This window comes from Magnolia sinica, chromosome 9 (genome assembly GCF_029962835.1).
Source record: "Magnolia sinica isolate HGM2019 chromosome 9, MsV1, whole genome shotgun sequence".
NCBI lineage: Eukaryota > Viridiplantae > Streptophyta > Magnoliopsida > Magnoliales > Magnoliaceae > Magnolia > Magnolia sinica.
The window spans coordinates 49,823,291-49,833,581 of NC_080581.1; the positions used below are offsets into that span (position 1 = coordinate 49,823,291).

General features: G+C 43.4%; 1 non-coding gene across 1 annotated transcript; it reads right to left on the reverse strand.

Annotated features, from left to right (window-relative positions):
* Nucleotides 1-9,439: 9,439 nt before the first annotated feature.
* LOC131257205 (small nucleolar RNA R71) lies at nucleotides 9,440-9,546 on the reverse strand. Its single transcript, XR_009177218.1, has one exon. It is a non-coding gene; the product is annotated as a small nucleolar RNA R71 (small nucleolar RNA).
* Between the last annotated feature and the right edge of the window lie 745 nt (nucleotides 9,547-10,291).

The following is a 10,291-nucleotide window of genomic DNA, read 5'->3' on the forward strand; positions in this document are numbered from 1 at the left end:
CACATATATCATGGTGGAGTACCACCATCCAGCAGTTGGATGGTGGGGATGAAACCATACATCAGGTGGGTCCCACGTGGGGCCCACATATATACATGAGTATATATATATATAATATTAAATATATATTACAATGGATTGAAATAACGTCTAGGCCCTGGACGGCCTAGATGAAAACACCTGTATTGAGGTGGGTCACATTGTCCATGAGGCTGGACGATGTGGTTAAATCACATGCATCAAAGTGGCGTCAAGTAGGTGGGCCACCTGGATCTAGTTCAAGTTGATATTTATGATTTCCCATTTGACAGGCTTGCATGACTGATTGGTCATGCAGGCCCATACCAGGTAGTAGGCTGATCCACTTGGTGGACGGCATGGATCAAATACATTCATCATGATGGGATCCGTCCGGGTGGGCCACACGGCCACATCACCACCAAGGAAATAAAGGAGAAGGAGAGGAAAAGAGATAAAGAGAGAGGAAGATCGACATATTAGAGGGACCCCGCCACTATGAGCCCCTCTTTGTTACAACATAAACATCAAGATGGGTCCCACCACAAGTGGGCCCTACATACAAATCAAGGTCCTACGCTACGATCACCCACCGATTGCTAATCTTCTTGGCCCCTATGCTTCCTTAGCTCCTTGGGTTCTTCTTTAATGGTGGAAGATGAGAATTGAAGGGTTGGATGGTGAGATGAGGGGGTAGGAAGATGGGTCCTCCTTTAGCTATTTTCTCTCCTTAGGATTTTCTCTTATGGAAGCATGGGATTTGGTGGAGAATGGGATGGGATGGAGTGATGTATGGGAGAGAGGGATGGTGTTATAAGAAAGAGATGGGTGGAGAGAGAGAGAGGGAGAGTTGACTTTGGGAATAGGAGAGAGATGAGAGTCATGCCTTGTTGGTAGGAGAGGGATGGGTTGTGTACTTTGATTGATTGATGGGATTGATTTAACATTTGGTAGAGATTCTCTTGCACGGCATTTTCCTTGGAATGAACGCGGGCTCACATCTTCTGGCTCGGGTATTGCATCGGGGCGCGAGATGCGGCGTTGGAACCTCGCCGATGACGCAGTCGCTAAGGTACAAGTTTCGAGTCGAGCCGACTCCGATCTACAGGACGCGACTTAGGTTTGCGTGCAATTGCTGGATATAGGTTGCTAGTTTTCAGAATTCAACTAAGAGAACTGCGGAAGCCTACGGAATGGTACAGTCTAGGATACGAGCCTTACAGCTCTCCCCTCTTAATAAAAATTTCATCCTTAAAATTTACAGAATAGACAAGGGAAGAGGGAGCATCATATATATATGTGTGTGTGTGTGTGTGTGTGTGTGTGTGTGTGAAGGCACAATCAATTTACAAAAGGATGAGAATAAGTCTCTCTAATCTCAACCTGCGCTCCTAAGATGCCTCATCGACACTATAGTGACCCCTATTGAACCTTAGACCCTGGATCAGAAATGGTCGAAATTGAGATACCTTGTAGCCTTATCATCTCATCAATGACCAATCTAATAATATAGTCCTAATGCCTAGTCGTGCGAATCGTTGGCGACTCCTCCTGGCGATTGAGGGTCCTGTTGAGCTGCATAAGACCTACCCTAGGTCCGCTGGGGAGGTGTATGTCCTCCCTCGAAGAGGTCGTTGCTGCTGAAAAATGGGGGCACTCACGCTTATGATGCCTCGTCTTACCACATCTGAAGCAAACGCCTATGAACGGTCTCTGTGGTGGTACTGAAGGTGCTGTTGACACTCGAAAGGATGGACAGTTCCTGTGCCTTTGCGGCCATCGATGCTGCTGCTGCTGAGAACTACTAGAGGGGGTCTTCCTCTTCTGGTCTCCTCTGTGGTCATGAGCCCTCTGCGAATAATTCCATTTTGCCTCGTAAATCTGGGCCCTCTAAACTACCTGCTCAAAAGTCAGGAGCATGTGTCTGACGACACGACTCTTGAGGCCAAAACGTAAGCTGTTCTCAAAATGGCGGGCCTTTCGCTCATCATCATCAACTAAATACAGCGCGAACCTCGATAGCGCTATAAAACCAGCCACATATTGTGCCACAGACACGTTCCCCTGCACCAAGGTCTCGAACCCTAACGCTCACTGCCGACGAAAGTGGTCGGGGAAGTACTGTTGGTTGAATCGGTCAATGAAATCCTCTCATGTCCAAACGAAGTCATCTCCTACAACACGAGTGATGGAGGTCCACCAGTGCTCGGCCTCACCCTGGAGAAGAAATATGGCTAACCGAACTCGCTGTTGGGTCGTACATGCCATCGTATAAAAAATCTTCTCCACATCGGAGTGCATCTCTCGGTTGCTGTCGAATCTGGCCTGCCTTGGAAATGCAGGGGATCGAGCTGTCGGAACTCTCAGAGAAGGGCACTCGGGTTCTCTTACTCTGTCTGGGCTGGTGAAACAGCGGGTAGCCTACCCTACCCCTGAAGGATGGCGGTCATGGCCTGTAACATCTGCTGAAGCTGATCGGCACTCATAGGCGTTGTCGAGGCTGCCTAGACTCATACGGAGGTTCAGGAGTCTCAGGTGGGGAAACGGGAATCTCAGGTGGGGAGCGAAAGTCACTTAGGTGTCATATCCTGCAAGAAGGAACAAGGGCCTATTATCCTCGAACACTCTCAAATATACACACACAATGGGGAGCTATATTAGAAAATCTCTAAGTTATTCATACTCGGGGACCTAATTATTCTAAGTTCTCAATAATCATTGAGTGTAAGGTAGCTATCACCAGATACGTGATGTTATCTTCAGGTATTCCCCAAACTCGGAAAGCGGGCTCACAAAATTCCCGATCGCCGAAAGCCATTGTCGATAACCTCCGTAGCACCCCATTCTTAGCTCCTAGCGCCTATAAGCTAGTTTCTGATCCTAGGATCCTACAAAGAGGATTTTCAATATGAATTTGTCTCGTAAGAAGCATAACCACAGCTATAGCCAAATCATAAGAACAACATCATCACCACATATCTACTATTATAATCATTTGAGTACAATGCTAAAAAGGAAAAATACATGCATATAATAAAATCTTCAAAAGGCTTGGCCGCACACTCCTGCTCCTGCTCAGCTACGACTGCGTCCTAATGTCACCTGCACGCATCTATCGTGCATAAGCTTATAGAAAGCTTATAGGGTGGTGTAAGTGTGTAAGCAGTATATGCGTGCTCATAATGTAGTATAAGAGAAAACGAAAATATTGGTTAGTCCACGAACCATACAATATCAGAGTAAGTAGAAATACTGATAAGTCCATAAAAAATATCATTAACCTTATCCAGGATATGCGATTTAAAGACATAGCAAGCCAATGTTATATATTGAGAAAGTAATGTAGGTCAGCTATGCAATGCAGAGATAAAATGAGTCAAATATCAGATACCGATGATGCAATACCATATGCAATTTTGAAGAGCTACGAATACCATCGGCCTCATCTAAGTTATATGAATGCAGAAATATAGCAACCCAAAATGCCATATGCCGAGGATATAATGCAATATGCAATATGTGGTGCGAATGAAATGACCAAGTTACGGTGTGAAATCGGGATGATAGTACGTGGTATCGCAGGCTATGGGGCCTATCACAAAGGACTTCTATCCAAACCAGTCCCATACCTAAATTTGGATAGATAGACTCAATATGGTAAGCTCCCGATCTTAGGTTAGTCGCGCACCCCAACCGAAATCTTGGCCGTTATGAAAGTACACAACAATTATTTACGCACCACCAGCTCGAGTGGATAGTGAATGAATGAATGAATGAGTATAATGCTGAGTATATAACTCCTACTCAATCAGTCCATAAATCAGTACTGTACATCTATGGGATCATCACCAGGGTCTAGTACACTCTACATGTAATCGTCACCCACCGACTCTCGACCATTCAAGTGGAAGAGACCTCACCATTCACCTGGCTAGTAATCTTCCAATATCTACCCAGTACGTCGGTACGTTGATAGCGGACTGATTCACAAGCTGGTTAAACTCAGCCTAGCTATGCCCACTACCCTTGGGCAGATAAGGCCACACCCCCTCTCAACCGACCACGACACAGTGGGAGACGGGTCTCCTGATATTCAACACTCGGGCGCTCATGTATCCACTCAGTCTAGACGTTGGGGTGTCTCCTGGCCTTGGAGGTTTAGAGACTTTCACTCACGGACATCCAAAGTGCCCAGATGCTCAAACCAAACATTTTCAGTGTCCCATCTAGCCATCCACGATATGGTTGTGGAGGTCACAACCCTGATGTCGCTAGGGTATAAAGTAATGACAATCACACAATGCAAGATACATGAGTCATGTAGTCCACCCATGCATCAATCCTACGCAAACCGTGCACTCATGTGGGATAACTCCACCTATCAGGGAGTCCCATAAACCATCTATACTATGACATATGCAATGGTTAATCACATCTCATAATAAACATGCAGATGATGCTTATGGGCATGTATCATGATACTATGTTGTAACATACTCATAATCGGTATTAATAACTGACATCGACAATCGACCTCGACAATGTGGACATTTAAGCAACATTGTCCCTAAGGAATGACCCACATAGAGCCTAACATATAGTGGACACTGGCCTCACACAAGGGCCTAATATACAACACTATGGGCCTCACTCAGGAGCTTTATACACATCACGATGGGCCTCTCACATGGGCCTAATATACATCACAACGGGCTCCATCGCTTGGCCCTCAAATGCACCACAATGGGCCTCATCACATAGGCCTCATATACATCACATTGGGTCTTAAACACGGGTTGAATACATATCACAATGGGCCTCAAATACGGGCCGCATATACATCGCATTAGGCCTCGACAATTGGCCTCGACAATCAGAATTGACCTCAATGAATTAGAATCGGCTTCGACAATCAAAATCAGCCTCGAAAATTGAAATCGACATAAAAAATCGGCCTCGACAATCAGAATCGACCTTGACAATCGGAATTGACCTCACAATCAGAATCGGCCTCGATAGTCAGAATCAGCCTCGACAATCGGCCTTGATAATCAAAATTGGCCTTGATAATCAGAATCAACTCGACAATCAGAATCATCCTATACAATTGGCCTCGACAATCGGAATCGACCTATACAATTGGCTTCGACAATCGGAATCGGCCTCGATACTCGGCCTCGACAATTAAAACGACCTATACAATCGGCCTCGACAATCGGAATTGGCCTCGATACTCACCCTCGATAATTGGAATTGGCCTCGATACTAAGGCTCAACAATCGAAATCGACCTATTCAGTCGGCCTCGATAATTAGCCTCGACGTAAGGCAGGGTCCATAGATTGACGACCGATGATGGATCAAGCAATGTCAATGGGGCCCAATAATTTGGGTTAACCCATTAGAGAATGATGGGACTGGGCCTAACCAGGTCTAATGGAATGTCATAATGTGGACATTTAACCATCACTACCCATAAATGTGGACATTCAACTAACATTGCTCCTAAGGAGTGGTCCACATAGGGCCAAACATACAGTGGGTCCACGGTCTCACACAAGGGCCTAATGTACATTATCATGGGCCTCACTCAAGGGCCTAATATACATTACATTGGGCATTATCAAATGGGCCGCAATACATCATATTGGGCCTTATACAAGGGCCTCATATATCACTCGGGCCTTATTAAATGGGCCTTAAGTACATCACATTGTGCCTCACCAAATGAGCCCCAAATACATCACATCGGGCCTCATCAAATGTGTCGTATCAACGGGCCACTCTAGCTACACCATTCATCCATCTATAGAGATCATTTTAGAGTATTATCCAAACAAATGAATCATTTTAAAAGATCATCTGGGCCATACCACAAATAACAGTGGTGATAATAATTTTCACTGTTAAGAATTTAGAGGGCCCACCATAACGTTTATCTTCATCCAGTCTATTCATAAGGTCACTAAGACCTGAACTAAGAGGAAAACAAATATCATGTTGGTCCAAAACTTTTGTAACCCAAAAGGGTTTCAATGGTAGATGTTCAATCCCACTGTTATTGGCAGTGTGGTCCACTTAATAACTAGATCTGTCTCATTTTTCTTCACAAGCCCTTAGGACGGCTTACCAAATGGATGAACGGTTGTGATGAATCACATACATCAGGGTGCAGTCCACATACATGGCCCACCAGAGAATTAAATCTGCTGCATTTTGCCAAGCCCTCAGATGAGCTCATCACCTAGATGGAAGATTTGGATGTAACACATACATCAGCGGCCCCATAAACTGCTGACGTGGGGCCCACATGAGCTATTGATGTTAAAGCAGTAGCTATTTAGCTAGTGTTTGTGGCCAGGCCACCGTCCAGATGGATGGACGACATTGATAATACACATATATCATGGTGGAGTGCCACCGTCCAGCAGCTGGACTGTGGGGATGAAACCATACATCAGGTGGGTCCCACGTGGGGCTCACATATATACATGAGTATATATATAATATTAAATATATATTACAATGGATTGAAACAACATCCAGGCCCTGGACGGCCTGGATGAAAACACCTGTATTGAGGTGGGTCACATCGTCCATGAGGCTGGACGGTGTGGATAAATCACATGCATCATAGTGGCGCCACATACGTGGGCCACCCGGATCTGGTTCAAGTTGATATTTGTGATTTCCCATTTGACAGGCCTGCATGACCGATTGGTCATGCAGGCCCATACCAGGCTGCAGGCTGATCCACTTGGTGGACGACATGGATCAAATACATTCATCATGATGGGATCCGTCCGGGTGGACCACACGACCACATCACCACCAAAGAAATAAAGGAGAAGGAGAGGAAGAGAGAGAGAGAGTGAGATGAAGATCGACATATTAGAGGGACCCCGCCACTATGGGCCCCTCTTTATTACAACATGAACATCAAGATGGGTCCCACCACAAGTGGGCCCTACATACAAATCAAGGTCCTACGCTATGATCACCCACCGATTGCTAATCTTCTTGGCCCTTACGCTTCCTTGACTCACTTGGGTTCTTCTTTAATGGTGGAAGATGAGAATTGAAGGGTTGGATGGTGAGATGAGAGGGTAGGAAGATGGGTCCTCCTTTGGCTATTTTCTCTCCTTAGGATTTTCTCTCATGGAAGCTTGGGATTTGGTGAAGAATGGGATGTGATGAAGTGATGTATGGGAGAGAGGGATGGTGTTGTAAGAAAGAGATGGGTGGAGAGAGAGAGAGAGAGAGTTGACTTTGGGAATGGGAGAGAGATGGGAGCCATGCCTTGTTGGTAAGAGAGGAATGGGTTGTTTACTTTAATTGATTGATGGGATTGGTTTGACATTTAGTAGAGATTCTCTTGCGTGACATTTTCCTCAGAATGAACGCAGGCCCACATCTTTTGTCCCAGGTATCGCATCAGCGCGCGAGATGTGACGTTGGAACCGCGACAACGACATGGTCGCTAGGGCACAAATTTTGAGTCGAGTTGACTCCGATCTACAGGACGTGACTTAAGTTCATGTGCAATTCATGGATATAGGTCGTGGGTTTTCAGAATTTGAATGGGAGAACCATGGAAGCTTGTGGAACAGTACGATCTACGATGAGCCTAACAACAAGAAAATTTACGCAGTGCGTAAAGGCGCGACTTTCAAAATTTGACTTACATTTGATGACATCGATGGCTATTTGATGTCATCGAACACATTACACAGAGTTATGCAGACTGCGTAAATTGAGGCGGTTTTGTGATCTTATATGGACTAGGCTATAAATATGGGTTTCCTACGGACTTTTTGTGATATCTAGGGTTTTGAGGAGCAAAGTAAAGGGGTGGAGTCATCATCTAAGAGTTTCTTCTTCCCTTCTTCCTAGTTTTTAATGCTTTGTTTTAGGATTTTGATTCCGATCATGTCTATGGTTGGGTAAACCTCTTATCTAGGGCGAAAGAGGTGAAACTCGTAGCGTGTTGGGATGTTGTTCTTATTTTGATTCTTATTCTTGTTGAACTTCTTTGATTTTAATTCGATATTTATTGAATAATTTCAGTTTTTAATGGTTTGTTGTGACTCAAATTACAATAGATTTGCAATAGCTTTGAGTATCTTCTTTGTCTTATTTTGAGATTGTGGGATTGACAAATCCTGTTGTTAGCCATTGTCTCCAGGGCATGGTTTGGTGATAGAATCCCTTTCAACCTTCACAATTCTCATTCTTTGAGAATTAGGTTAATGAAAGTTCATATTTGATTTTATTGATATATCTTCCAATTGGATAGGATAGGACTCTAATTCCATTTGTGTTCCTTGAATCAAATAAGGAAGCATCCTGATAGCTATAAGTGAATCCTTGGAACCCTAGTTCCCTTTAGATTATCAAAATTCCTTTCACAATTACTTCTTTATTTTAAGATTTCTAATTTTGATCTTTCTCTAGTTCTAGTTCTAGTTATTTTCAGAAACGTACAAGTTTTAGTCCCTATGGATTCAACCTCGATCTTACTGAGATTATTACTACATCGCGACCCTACACTTGGGGTTGTGAACAATTTTTCAGCACCGTTGCTGGGGACTAACGATTCTATTTTTCTGAAACTAATTAGTTTTTGAATTAGGATAAGATTAGGTTTTATTTACTTTTTATTTTTAAGTAAGAATTTTTCCTGATTTATTTTTAGAAAATAACTTGTTTTTCTATTTTATAGGATCTTAACATATAAATTTCCAATATGGTAACCTCTTTCTAATTATTTCTCTTTCTTTTCTAAATTTCTTATTTGTCTTAGGGTTCAATTTTTTTAGGGTTAGGTTAGATTCTAAAATTGAGGGCTGAGAGTTTTTCATGCCCAAGTGGGTCCGTGGCAACACTCGACGTCTCTTAACTGAAGGAGGACTGATCGAAGGGTTGCCTATCCATCACCGGATTAGACACCACTCGAGATCCTCAGAGTTAACTGATTTTATGGCTGCGAATCAACCTGCAAATCCTCCAAATCCTCCTCAACCTCCATTTAAGGAAGCTCAGGATGAGAATGAGGTGCATCAAGCACCCCCGCGTCGTACTTTACGAGATTATTTACAACCGGCGGGGATGAGCGCACCTTCCTGCATGATTTTTTCAAAGAATGCAGGAAATATGGATATCAAGCCAGGAGTGATCCAGCTCCTTCCAAAGTTTCATAGACTTGAATATGAAAGTCCATACCTACACTTGAAGGAGTTTGATGAGATAATAGCCACTTGATACTTTGCTAATGTGACTGAGGACAAGGTTATGCTAAAACTCTTTCCCTTTTCTTTGAAAGAAAAAGCTAAGACATGGTTACATTCACTACGTCCACGATCTATTAGAATGACATGATAAGAGAGTTCATAAAGAAATTCTTTCTATACCATAAAACGAACACCCTCAGAAAGTCAATCATGAACTTCACCCAAAAGGAAGATGAAATATTCTTCCAATGTTAGGAGCGGTTCAGGGATCTTGTTGGTTCATGCCCACAACACGGTTTTGAAATGTGGCGCATAAAAAATTTCTCCTATGATGGAATGACATATTCCATGTGCCAATTGGTTGAGAACAATGTCCAATGAGGAATTTATGAACAAGAATGTCGATGATGTGTGGCATTATTTTGATAGACTTGCTGAAAACGCACAATCATGGGACATCTCCCCAAAACCCAATACCACTTCTAAGCTAACTCAACCAAAGGAGAGGGGTGGAATGTATGTTCTAAAAAAGGAAGATGATATAAATGCTAAAGTGGCCAATCTCACAAGAAAACTAGAGGCCATGGAACTTAAGAAGAACAAGGCTAAGGAAGTAGTTTGTGTTATTTGTGCTTGCAATGTGCACACTACTGAAAATTGTCCAACTATACCTACTTTTTAAGAAATTCTAAATGAGTAATCGAATGTCGTAAATAACTACCAGATGCATTTCAAAGGGACCACCTCCAATACATACAACTCCGGCTGGAGAAACTATCAAAATTTTAGTTGGAGGAATGGACAAAATGCTACACCTCAAGGGATCCTTAACCAATTTTTGGAACAAAGGAAACCTCAGGAGGATCCGGTTTCAAAACATCCAAAATTAGGAGTTTTTCAATCAAGGCATATTACAAGCCTTCCAAGACCTCACTAAGGCCATTTGACGGATTGAGTCACATTTAATGACTGGGGAGAAAAGGGTGCTTCTAGCCCAACCTCTCCCCAATCTTAAACCACAATGTGAAATTAGTGACCCAAGCT